Source organism: Pleurodeles waltl, chromosome 9 (assembly GCF_031143425.1).
Source record: "Pleurodeles waltl isolate 20211129_DDA chromosome 9, aPleWal1.hap1.20221129, whole genome shotgun sequence".
In the NCBI taxonomy this organism is placed as follows: Eukaryota; Metazoa; Chordata; class Amphibia; order Caudata; family Salamandridae; genus Pleurodeles; species Pleurodeles waltl.
The window spans coordinates 811,280,989-811,293,927 of NC_090448.1; the positions used below are offsets into that span (position 1 = coordinate 811,280,989).

The 12,939-nt window shown below is 42.5% G+C and overlaps 1 protein-coding gene across 1 annotated transcript in view; it reads left to right on the top strand.

Moving 5' to 3' along the window:
* The window catches only part of SYVN1 (synoviolin 1), a 238,252-nt gene that overhangs the window by 160,472 nt on the left and 64,841 nt on the right, over window positions 1-12,939 (top strand). The gene's annotated exons all lie outside the window — the stretch shown is intronic.

Sequence of the window (12,939 nt, forward strand, 5' to 3'; positions counted from 1 at the left end):
TAAAGTAGTTCTCCACACTGCCAGTTATAGTCCATGAGGCTGGAGGTAGGTGCCCTCCTGCATGTCTGTGTTATCTATTGTGGCACTGCAGTTGATATTTCTGCATACATTAATGGTGCCGTTTTCTCTGAAACATAAGGAAACCAAAGTTAATTTAATGACCGTCTAAGGACTTACTGTACTATCTATCCAAGTGTATCTTGCAACATTGTGGTCTTGGTTATTTGAACACTGTTATACTGCATTCTGACTTATGTCACTTCCATTCCATAATGACATAACCCTACAGGAAAATTCAATATAACGATGCTATTGATCATGGGCATTAACTGATGCAGTAATTCTAAATCCTGGCCTACAAACACAATCTGGGGGTGAAGGATGTACTAAATAACTACTACACTCAGCGGTCGAGTATGTCACTCCTAAAAACCCTAAACCTAAGACCACTTGTATCCATTCTGCAGTATTAGAACTTTCGTGCTTTTTCCCCCCTTGATGTTCTTTCTATCTGTAAGAATGTATAAATCTTCTGCTGAAGAGTCATAGGCTGTGGCATTAACTAAAACTGTACTACCCTAACCTGTGCTGGCTGCATTCAGGCCTTAATCCTACACAGGTAGAGATGTATAAGACAGAGCTGTGCTTGTTTGAATGAATGTAATGTATCTTATCCTGTAGCATGACAAATTAAAGCAAAAACAACAGATGATAGACGGAATGCTGAACAATGCAAACATTCACTCCCAGTCACAAAGATCTGGGTTTAATCTATTGTTTTTTTGCTCACCACACACTCAGTTTGGACCCAGCCATATGCAAATCAGTCTTGACCCTGTTCCTCATTGGAACAGTCCAACCAGGTCCTTCCTGGTCCGGGAACAAGCATCGTAGGACCGGTTTCAAACCTTCATCAGCTAGGCTAGCTGGAATCCAGTGGCGCAGTGAGCACAGGACCCATGTCTGGGCATACCCTTCCCACTTGGGGCGACAAATGCAAAACTGACAAATTAAAGAGCAAATAAAACATGATTCATTAGAATTTTCTGAATTTCTATATCTGAGATGTGCTGATACCACATATTATCTAATAATGTGGTATGCATGCTATGGGACACATTATCATGTTTCGAGAGCTCTCTTTGCCGATGTGTGATGTACCTAGTAGAGCTAGAATATATATTATGTAGAAAGAGCAATCGTAGAAGTGATAGTAATAAGAGACAAAAATGGGAAAGAAAACAAAAATATATAACTTTTCGTTTTGCTAGTTTATGTTTGATGGCCTGTGTAGCTGCAGATACACATGTTGTGCACTGTTCCTGCCATCTAGTGTTGGGCTCGGAGTGTTACAAGTTGTTTTTCTCCGAAGAAGTCTTTTCGAGTCACGGGACCGAATGACTCCTCCCTTTCGGCTCCATTGCGCATGGGCATCAACTCCATCTTAGATTGTTTTCTTTCCACCATTGGGTTCGGACGTGTTCCTCTTCGCTCCGGTTATTCAATGCGGAAAAAAGACTAAATTCACCGAAAATCGTCGGTATTGTTTTTGACTGCGAAACTTCTTGCATCGATACCCGCGAAACATACCTTCGGTTGCCCTTTGGGGCTCCCGCGCCCATCCAGGTCCTGGCCGGCCCGACCGCAGAAAGCATCGAAGCCTCATGGACCGGACCCCGTTACGATTCTGTCCACAGTGCCACGACAAGTATCCCTACACAGATCAGCACCAGGTCTGTTATCTGTGTTTGTCACCGGACCACTGAGAGGATACTTGTGAGGCCTGCAGGTCCTTCCGCTCGAAGAAGCCCTTGAGGGATCGAAGGGCAAGACGACTGCAAATGGCGTCGAAGAGTACTGAGCACCTCGACGTTGAGGAAGAGGACAAGAAACAATAGTGGTTAATGCCTATCATTCGCACATCTGTTCAGACAGTAATGTCTGATTGGTAGATCCAAAGAGTCCTAGAAAGGTGCTGAAGCTGGTAATATTACCCAACCACCAAGGGTATTAAGATGCACTAGATCAAGAAAAAAAGCTTCCTTTGAGCCGTGCTAGAAAGTAAATTTCTAGCACGGCTGCCATAGGGCACTCCTGAAAGCAGGAGAAAGAGGAGATGTCCATCTACATCCAAGGTTCCGATTCTGACGACTCCGATGCAGACCGACCACCCACAGCAGGCCAGCACGTGAGTATGCCTGCCCCGACCAAAGCCCAGAGTCATTCCAAAACAAAACAAAAGGCCTCGGGATGCCACTGCCGGAAGGATATGGCACAACCCACAAGAAATCAAGCGGTGACCAAGCAACACCTTCGGCACTGAAAAAGGCCAAACCCGTGCCGAAGTCTTCGGACTCGATCTGAGAAACCGTGTCTGAGAAAACTCGACATCGACTCGTCAAGTTGAAACCTCGAAAGAGTCTTTTGGAGCTGAGGCCTACTATCAGCATGGGCATTTCGGTGCCGAAAAAAACGGCTTCGGAGCTGAAAAAAGCTTCATATACTGAGGAACATGGACTTTCAAAACAAATGAAATAAAAACACAGATTCGAGGAGGAACTTCACCAAATGGAGGACCCAGGCAAGGATACAGATCCATAAGGATACTGGAAAAATCCAAACAGCACCTCCTCTCAAATTCAAAAGGAAACTGGCTTTCCAAGGACGTTCAGACACTGAGCAGCCAAAGGCTAAAGTGCCCAGAGAAAAATCTCCGCTACGCCAGTTTTCCCCAGCACATTCTCCTCCGCATTCTCCTCAAAGAACTATTTCTCCTCTTGCCACACCCACTGCACAGTCACCCACACACACTGTACAGTCGAAACAAGATACAGACCCATGTGATCTCTATGATGACCCTGTGTCGGACAATAGCCCGGAGTGCTATCCTTCCAAACCATCTCCACCCGAATGTAGCACCTCCTACACTCAGTTCTTGGCTATGGCTGATGCATTCCACAATGTGAGCATGCATACAGAACCATTAGAGGACGACTTTCTCTTTAATACCTTGTCCTCAACGCATGCTTCCTATCAAAGTCTGCCCATGCTCCCAGGCATGCTTAAACATGGCCAACAGATTTTTCAGGAGCCCGTGAAGGGAAGACCCATAACACCAAGAGTGGAAAAGAAATACAAGCCACCACCGTCGGACCCAGTATTCATCACACAGCAGCTGCCCCCAGACTCGGTAGTGATCAGCGCTGCGAGGAAGAGAGCCAACTCGCAGTCGTCTGGAGATGCACCACCTCCAGATAAGGAGAGTAAGAAGTTTGACACGGCAGGAAAGAGAGCAGCGTCACAAGCTGCCAATGAGTGGCGCATTGCAAACTCTCAGGCTCTCCTTGCAAGATATGACTGAGCTCATTTGGACGAGATGAGCGACATTATCTAACATCTCCCCAAGGAATACCAGAAAAGAGCTCAACAAGTGGTTGAGGAGGGACATGCGATAACTAATAATCAAATAAGATATGCATTAGATTCCGCTGATACTGCCGCAAGAACAGAGAACACTGCAGTGACAATTAGACGCCATGCATGGCTTAGATCCTCAGGTTTCAAACCAGAGATTCAACAGGCTGTTCTCAATATGCCATTCAACCAGCAACAGCTATTTGGCACACAAGTGGACACAGCCATTGAAAAGATAAAAAAGGACGCCAAAGCAATGGGAGCGCTTTATTCTTCCCAACATAGAGGGATAGTCAGAAAGCCACAGTCATCAGAACCATCCACCTCTCAAACAAAACCCTCATACCAGTCACAGTATCAGAGGGGGGTTTTGCGGGTCCTTCAGAGGACAATTCCCAAGGTCCAGGGGAAAATTCCAAAGCAGGCCACTAACACCAAGCAGTGACTTTGCCATCACCTTCCCCCAACACACATCCCCTGTGGGAGGAAGACTGGAAATGTTCCACAATCAATGGTCAAACATAACAACAGACTCATGGGTACTATCAATTATCCAACATGGTTACTGCATAGAATTCACACATTTTCCACCAGATATTCCCCCAAAAGCACACAAACTATCGTTGCAACATCTAACTTTGTTACAAACAGAAGTGCAAGCACTTTTAACAAAACAGGCCATAGAACTAGTACCTCATCTACAAAAAGGAACAGGGGTCTATTCCCCTGTAGTTCCTTATTCCCAAAAAGGACAGAAACACTAAGACCAATATTAGATCTCAGGACCCTCAACCTATACATCAAATCAGAACACTTTCACATGGTGACACTACAAGATGTAGTCCCATTACTGAAACAGGGAGAATACATGTCAACACTGGATTTAAAAGATGCGTATTTTCACATACCCATCCATCTCACAGAAAATACCTCAGGTTTGTTATACAAGGAAAACATTACCAGTTCAAGGTAATACCCTTCAGGATAACAACAGCCCCCAGAGTATCTACAAAATGCCTTGCCATGGTAGCGGCATACATAAGGAGACAACACATGCATGTATTCCCATATCTTGATGATTGGCTAATGAAGGCCGACACTCAATAGCAGTGTCAAAAACACACATGTTACGTAATAAATACCCTACACACACTAGGGTTTTCTATAAATTACCAAATATCACACTTGCAACCATCCCAAACTCAACAATACTTGGGAGCTACACTCAACACTCAAAAAGCGATTGCAAGTCCAACCCTCCAAAGGGTACAATCATTCCACACCATGGTGCCAAAAATACAACCAAGTCAGCATTACACAGTCAGATTTGTGATGAGACTCCTAGGCATGATGGCATCATGCATCGCAATTGTCCCAAACGCACGGTTACATATGCGGCCCTTACAGCAGTGCCTTGCAAAACAATGGTTGCAGGCACAGGGTCACCTCCAAGACCTAGTGTTGATAGACTGCCAAACACCCTATTGGCTTCAGTGGTGGAACCCCATAAATTTAAACAAATTGTGGCCTTTTCAAGACCCTGTGCCTCACGCCATTCTCACAACAGACACATCAATGATTGGGTGGGGAGCACACCTCAACAATCACAGTATACAAGGACAGTGGGACAACCAGCTAAAACAGCTACACATAAACCACTTGGAGCTACTAGCAGTTTTTCTAGCACTAAAAGCTTTTCAACCTCTTCTAGCTCACAAACACATTATTGTCAAAACAGACAATATGACAACAATGTACTACTTAAACAGGGGGGAACGCACTCATCACAACTTTGCCTCCCAGCACAAAAAATGTGGCATTGGGCAATTCACAACAATATTCGCCTAATATCGCAATACATCTCAGGCATTCACAATCAATTAGCGGACAATCTCAGTCAAGATCACCAGCAAACTCACAAGTGGGAAATACATTCACCAGATACTACAAAAATACTTTTGTCAGTGGGGGACACCAGACATAGATCTGTTCGCCACAAACCAAAACACAAAATGCCAAAACTTCGCATCCAGGTACCCACACCCTCAGTCCAAGGGCAATGCTCTATGGATCAATTGGTCAGGGATATTTGCTTACGCTTTTTCCCCTCTCCCAACAAACTGCGTCAAAACAAACTCAAACTAATACTCATAGCACCAACGTGGGTACGCCAACCGTGGTACACGACACTGTTGGACCTCTCAGTAGTACCTCACATCAAACTTCCAAACACACCAGACCTGTTAACGCAACACAAACAACAGATCAGACACCCCAATCCAGCAATGCTCAATCTAGCAATCTGGCTTCTGAAGTCATAGTTTGGCTATCTAAATCTTCCTAACAAGTGTATGGAAGTCATTAAACAGGCAAGAAAACCTACCACCAGGCATTGCTATGCTAATAAATGGAAAAGATTTGTTTTCTACTGCCAAGCAAAACACATCACACCGTTGGATGCGTCAATACAGGACATCGTAGGCTATTTACTACACCTACAAAAAACAAATCTTGCTTTTTCATCCATCAAAATACACCTCACGGCAATTTCGGCTTACTTGCAAATTAAACACACAAAATCACTATTTAGAATACCAGTCATTAAAGCATTCATGGAAGGAATAAAGCGAATCATACCTCCAAGAACCCCACCGGTGCCCTCGTGGAATGTTAAAATTGTACTTACACGACTCATGGGCCCACCTTTTGAACCCATGCATTCTTGCCAAATCCAATTCTTAACTTGGAAGGTAGCATTTCTAATAGCCATCACTTCACTACGAAGAGTTAGCGAAATACATGCGTTCACTATTGAAGAACTCTTTATACAAGTACACAAACATAAAGTGGTTCTCCGCACAAATCCAAAATTTCTGCCAAAAGTAATTTCACTGTTTCATTTAAACCAAACTGTGGAGCTCCCAGTCTTCTTCCCACAGCCAGACTCAGTAGCAGAAAGAGCACTGCATACATTAGACATAAAAAGAGCACTAATGTATTATATAGACAGAACAAAAGCATTTCGTAAAACTAAGCAATTGTTCGTTGCTTCCAAAAACCACATGCTGGTAACCCTATATCCAAACAGGGCATAGCCAGATGGATAGTCAAATGCATACAAACCTGTTGCCTCAAAGCTAAAAGAGAGCTATTCATTACACCAAAGGCACACTCCACTAGAAAGAAAGGAGCAACAATGGCCTTTCTAAGTAACATACCAATGACAGAGATTTGTAAGGCAGCCACTTGTTCTTGTTCTACACCTCATACGTTTACCAGACACTATTGTGTAGATGTGTTAGCAACACAACAAGCCACAGTAGGACAGGCTGTACTAAGAACATTATTTCAAACGACTTCAGCTCCTACAGGCTGAACCACCGCTTTTGGGGAGATAACTGCTTACTAGTCTATGCAAAGCATGTGTATCTGCAGCTACACATGCCATTGAACGGAAAATGTCACTTACCCAGTGTACATCTGTTCGTGGCATGAGACGCTGCAGATTCACATGCGTCCGCCCGCCTCCCCGGGAGCCTGTAGCCGTTTGAAGTTGATCTTGAACATTTGTAAATTTGTAAATATATTGCTTTAAACCACATTATGTACATACATATTTACTCCATTGCATGGGCACTATTACTATAATACACAACTCCTACCTCACCCTCTGCGGGGAAAACAATCTAAGATGGAGTCGACGCCCATGCGCAATGGGGCCGAAAGGGGAGGAGTCCCTCGATCTCGTGACTCGAAAAGACTTCTTCGAAGAAAAACATCTTGTAACACTCCGAGCCCAACACTAGATGGCGGGATGTGCAAAGCATGTGAATCTGCAGCGTCTCATGCCACGAACAGATGTACACTGGTAAGTGACATTTGATATATATATATTAAAAAAAAAAATATATATATATATATATATATATATATATTTTTTTTTTAATTTATGTTCCTCCGGCTGTGACAACAGTAGAGCCAAACAGTGGATTGTGTCTCTAGGACTATTGTCCAATAGGGGTGTAATATTAGTTGTCCTAGCTTGGGTTTCGTTGTCTCCAATTTGTATCCTCGAGTATGTGAAACCTGTCCAAGTTGCAATCAGTCCAACTTGGTTCACCTATTCCTCAGTGTGGTATGTGTAACTGATTGAAAAAAACATTTTTTTGCCCCAGTTAACCCTCAAACCAGAGACGTCCCAAATTCGTCCAACTGTTCGATACTCAAAAGCACAGATGTCTCAGGTCAACCCACATAAAGTAGGTCATCGGCATACCAGGAAACCCATCCTCACAGTTGTTAGACCTTCTAAAGTTGGTGATTTAGGCACCTTGTCTTAGTAGGTGTACAAGCGGTTCCACCACCAGTACAAAAAGTAAAGGCTACAGTGGACATCCCTGACTCGTGCCCCTTTTTAAGTCAATTGATTCTGAGAAAATTCCCCCAATTCCACACAAATTTATGGGTCTTTAAATAATAGCTTAACATAGGATAGAAAGTATGAGCCAAAAACCAGATGTTCCAAACAGAGAAAACGAGTACTGCCACAAGAGGCTATTCAAGGCTTCTCATAATTAATGAGTTACTGATGTTGTGCAGCATTGGCAAAATGAAATGCTTCTTGCTGATACTGTACAGCATTGACAAAATGAAATGTTTTTTGCAGATTCTGTACAGCATTGGCAAAATAATAAAAGCATTGCAAAACATTCGTGACTAAAATAGTCCTTTTTCCAAGGAGACAACTTTTTTTTTTCTTTTCTTTGGCTAGATGTTGCTGTTTTTCCGACTCTAAGGTACAATGGATTCTGCTGAACAGGCACCAGTGCATGCGGTCTGACCCTTAAAGTGTATGTACAAATTGGCTCATCCTTGATTGGCATATTTAACTTATCCATAAATTCATGGTAAATGTACAAAGTGTACCCATGGCTAGTAAGTTAAATGTCACTAGCGGACTGCAGCACTTAGTGTGCCACCACTATGGTGGCAACGTGAAACTTGGCTCTAGGTCCACCACTGAAGCCCAGATTGACAGATTTTAATCTGGCAACCCAACATTGCAAAATAAACCCTTTTGCTAAGTGGAAACCTTCATCTTTGATATTTATAAGTCACCTCTGGAGAAGGCCTTAGTTCCCCCACAGGCAAGGTGTAAACTATTAAAAAAGAAGGGCTTGTTCCTTTTTCTGTTTGACATGACCTGACAGCCAAAACTCGAAATTGGCATTTTCACTGTAGCAAGGCTCACAGCCCCATTGGCCAACAGGAAGTTACAATTGCCCACGCACTAAGGGCTAACTTCCATTAGAGAACACCAAACATAGTACTCCAAGGTATCAAATTAATTGTTACATTAAACCTAACGTAATGCTGAAGTCAAATTTAATGTAACTTTTATTGCAAAGGTGGTTTTAGAAATTCACCACTTTCTTTACCCAAAGTTCTTGTATCCGTGGCTGATTAATTGCAGGAGTTGCCACCTGAGATATCATGCTTCTGTCTTACTGAAAGGGTGAAGTGCTCCCAGGAAGGGGGGGGGGAAACAAAGGGTCTGCTAGAGAGAGGTGATGTGACTTCCTCCTGACAGGAAGACTCGGGCCACAGATAGCCTTACTTCAAATGGGCTACTGCTTCTGAGAGGCATATGTTAGTCATACCTAAGCTTGCCCCTCTTTTGTGTAGGTATAGGCTAGCATCTCCTCCAGAGGGGGAAAACATATTTAAGAAACACTTTTCCAGGAGGAGTGGCTTGTTATACACGTCACACCTCAGGGATGTACACATAGCTCTGACCCAGGGAAGGAAAGTCCTGAAACGTTGGATTTGGACCGAGATATTCATTGTGGAATTATTTTTGCTAACTCCACAGAAAATCATCTCATATTAGGTAAAATAGCCCCGCGCATTCCACAATAGAGATTTTGAGATTGTGGACTCCGCTGGTTTAGGTTTAAAGTTTACTAAAGCAGGATTCCCAGATAAAATATTGGTAACTGAAAAATGCTGACCTGTTTCCCATAGAAAGATACACCTACAAAATTAGATAAGGATCCTTAGAAAGATTACACCTTTTAACTTCAAACACAAAGGAATTCTTGGTATATTGGTTGGACTTGGCTAAGTTAGGACTTTAGGTTAATGTTGTCACAATGCACTGTGGAAGTATTCAAAGGTATAGGAAGAGGTTTAGATAGGTACCTTGAATCGAAAGCAGTGTATAACGTCTATCAGCCATGTTACTCTGCTGCTCATTGGTTCTGGTAAATCCGGCCATCTGAGTTGGATGAACTTTACCAACTACTGAAAGTTGAGAACCGCTTATTTTCACATCAGTAGCTTAAGTGATACGAACTGATTGTTAGCCATTTTTCTTTGTCCCTCTACATAATCTTTTTTGCTGTACTAGGGGGGCATTGCAAGCAAAACCTTAACTTTAATCCTAATTTTAAATTAATATGCAATATTGCCAGACCTTTTCTCTTAACCTCTTTTCCGTGAAGAAAAAGCTTCACCAACTGAATGTTGGAAGAGCCTTGTACTTTGACTTTGAAAGAGCAAAAACATTCGGGAGCGGAAAATAAAACTTTTTACATTGTGGAGGGAAGCTGCTAACAAATAGTATCTACCAATAACTATAAAAAGGATTTGTAAAGCCAATTGGTCTTGCCTCCTCGACCATTCGACTTTGTCAATGTTCTTTTACTGATGGTGTGCAGAATGGGTAGTATGAAATAGTTCTTTCAGATACTGTACAGCATCGAAAAAATGAAACGTTTTCTGCGGAGTCTGTACAGCAACAGCAAAAAAAATAATAAAAGCATTACAAAACATACGTGCATCATGGCACAGCCTGATGTATGCAGGGGCATAAGTCATATGATTCTACATGACGGACGCCATTTGAATGTTAAATAAAAGAAGAATGCATTTAAAAGTGCTCGAAAGCTCTTTGTGAAAATGAGGTGGTTTCGCAGCAAATGGGGCGAAACTGCACATGAGGAAAAGCAAGAAATCAAAGAATAAAAGTAACGTGAGCAGTGGAAGAATACAGGTTGTTGAATAAAAAGGATGGTAAAGAAGTTATGATGTTTTGGAAGGACACACAAGACAGGCATTAGCAAAACCAATAGATCTAGCTACATTTAGGAAACACATTGTTAAGGCATTGAAAATCTGCTGCATATAGTTATACAGTGGAGAATGGCTTGTACATGTGTGTCGATGAGAGCTGACAAATGTGCAGATGTTGGGAAGGGGGGGGGGGGAAGTAATGTGATTGAGCTGTCGAACCTTTGAAATGCCTTTTGATATACATATTTGATGGGAGCAGAACTGTGGGTTCCATGAAGGGTATGAAGCCTGTATCACACTTGCAGCTGGTGTCTTTTGTTAATCGCACCTCAATTATTTGTTAATAACAACTTCACATAACCTTTAAATTGGCATTCCATTAAAAAATGTAAATGTACACTCAGGATGAAACAGTAATCTAAACATAATGTTCATCTGTAGAGCGCAGTTAATACCTCCAAGGTGGTATCTTGATAGGCAGCAGATATTTATTGTTACTCAATTTAATGCTTCTCATTTTGTCATCATTTGAAGGAAGGAAAGCTGAGTGAAGGCACCTTTAGCCATGTGGTTGAATACTGATTCCTGAAGTGAACGCATTTTTCGACTGAGCCTATAGTCTCAATCTTTTCTGTTAACTTAAGCTCATTGTAGAGGGGTACTGTTATCATAGCGCTGTGGAAGGCTGTCCTGCTTTACTGAATTTAGTTCATAGTTCAACAACATAAAAAAACTTTATATAACAGGATGCAATGGTTTGATTTTATTTATTTTTTTATTTTTTCCTTTTTTTACTATTTCAGAGCCTTGTGAATAATAAATATGTATAGTATACATTTAATGTTGTAATGGTATACTTTTAACCATTGCTTCAAAAATAATCTTTATGGTTCAGTGCAAATCCTAGCAAAATAATGTTAACTGCTAATACAGTGCTTAAGAGGAGCTGCAGCGTGTACCACCTTTGTCCAGTTGTGGCTACAGCTTAACAGCATCAACATAAAAACAGGGTCAAGGGCGATTAATAGACCTGCAGGTGTTCCCTCCCAATTCATACATCTAACAAACACAAAGAAACACCTGGGTCTGGAGAGAGGTAGAAACAGACAAACTGAGCAGACAAGGAGTATTACTGCTTTAGGTCGAATTCCCCTCACCCACCAAAGGTGGCGTGCTTCATTATTGGGATTCTTCTGGTACTGTGACACCCAGTCACAGTGTGGGTTACAACTCCCTCACTGAGAAGGAGGAGCTCTTTGGATGCTTTGAGAAAGTTGATAGAAACCCTATGGTGAACTAAAGGGTGGTAGGGTTCGGAGAGCTTCTGATAGGTGAAAAGTGATTAAAACTGACTCTAGGACAGGCATCAACGTTTTGTGCCTGCTGCGGCAGGGTTAAAAAAAAAATCAAAAAAGAGGAGCGCTGCACTGGTCAGTTATCCATGCTTCTGTTTGTCACTCAGTATAAGTCAAGATGTTTCTGCCAACTAGACCCTCAACAGAGGTGCATTGGCAGTCGTCAGGACCTCTAAATATTGCTTCTGCTCATCATGCGTGCACACAAAGGAAAATACAGAACCAGTCGGTGGTCCACAGTGAATTTCAATGACGGATCCACTGTATGTCAGCCTCAATCGTCGCCTCAACTCGAGGGACCCAGGGCAAGGGGAGCACTCTGTCCATGTTTTGAGGCCACTGCAGCAACATCCGACTACCACCATCCTTGCACCTGGCGGTGGTCGGATGTTGCTGCATAGCTGTCCATCCACAGCCAGGTGCGAAAACGGCGTTTGCCGAGGTCCCTCGAGTTGAGGCACATAACCTGATGATTGCAGGTTGACCTTTCATTACCCTGTGAAGAGTTTTAGACTAGGAACAGCAATAAAATTGTCTGGAAGAGCTATAAGTAAAATCTCTTCTCAGTTAATACCGAACAACAACTGACAAGTTTGGGGTGTGAAGCAACACAGCAGGGGAGGTGGGAGATCTGAGGAGGAAGCAGTGCATGCAGAGAGCAAAATAATACGTACACTACTTGGATTGCTGAAAGCAAGGGAAGAAAGTAGTTACTTTGATGTGAGCAGGCATCCTATCAAAATGATAAAGTAGCTGTGCTGCAGGAGACAGGCCAACACGAGAAGATGAAGGAAAGCTATAGAATAAGCAAGCAAATGACAGTGACAATCTAACTAATGCTAAGCAATGGCCTGTCTCCAAGCCCACAGTATGCATTTGGTGTGGTACACAAGAGATCTTTCTCAGACCAACAACTAAAAACTGCCTGTAGATGGGATGTAGAAATGTAGAATTCTATTGAAAATTGACCCCTCTTATGTCCGAAGGACAGTGAATTTATAAAGATTCTTTTGTATGTAGAATTGTCAGAGTTGTAGGGAAGAAAGTTATGTTTATTTACTATGACAAGTGACTCTCAAGGTGTTGTAAGTATCAC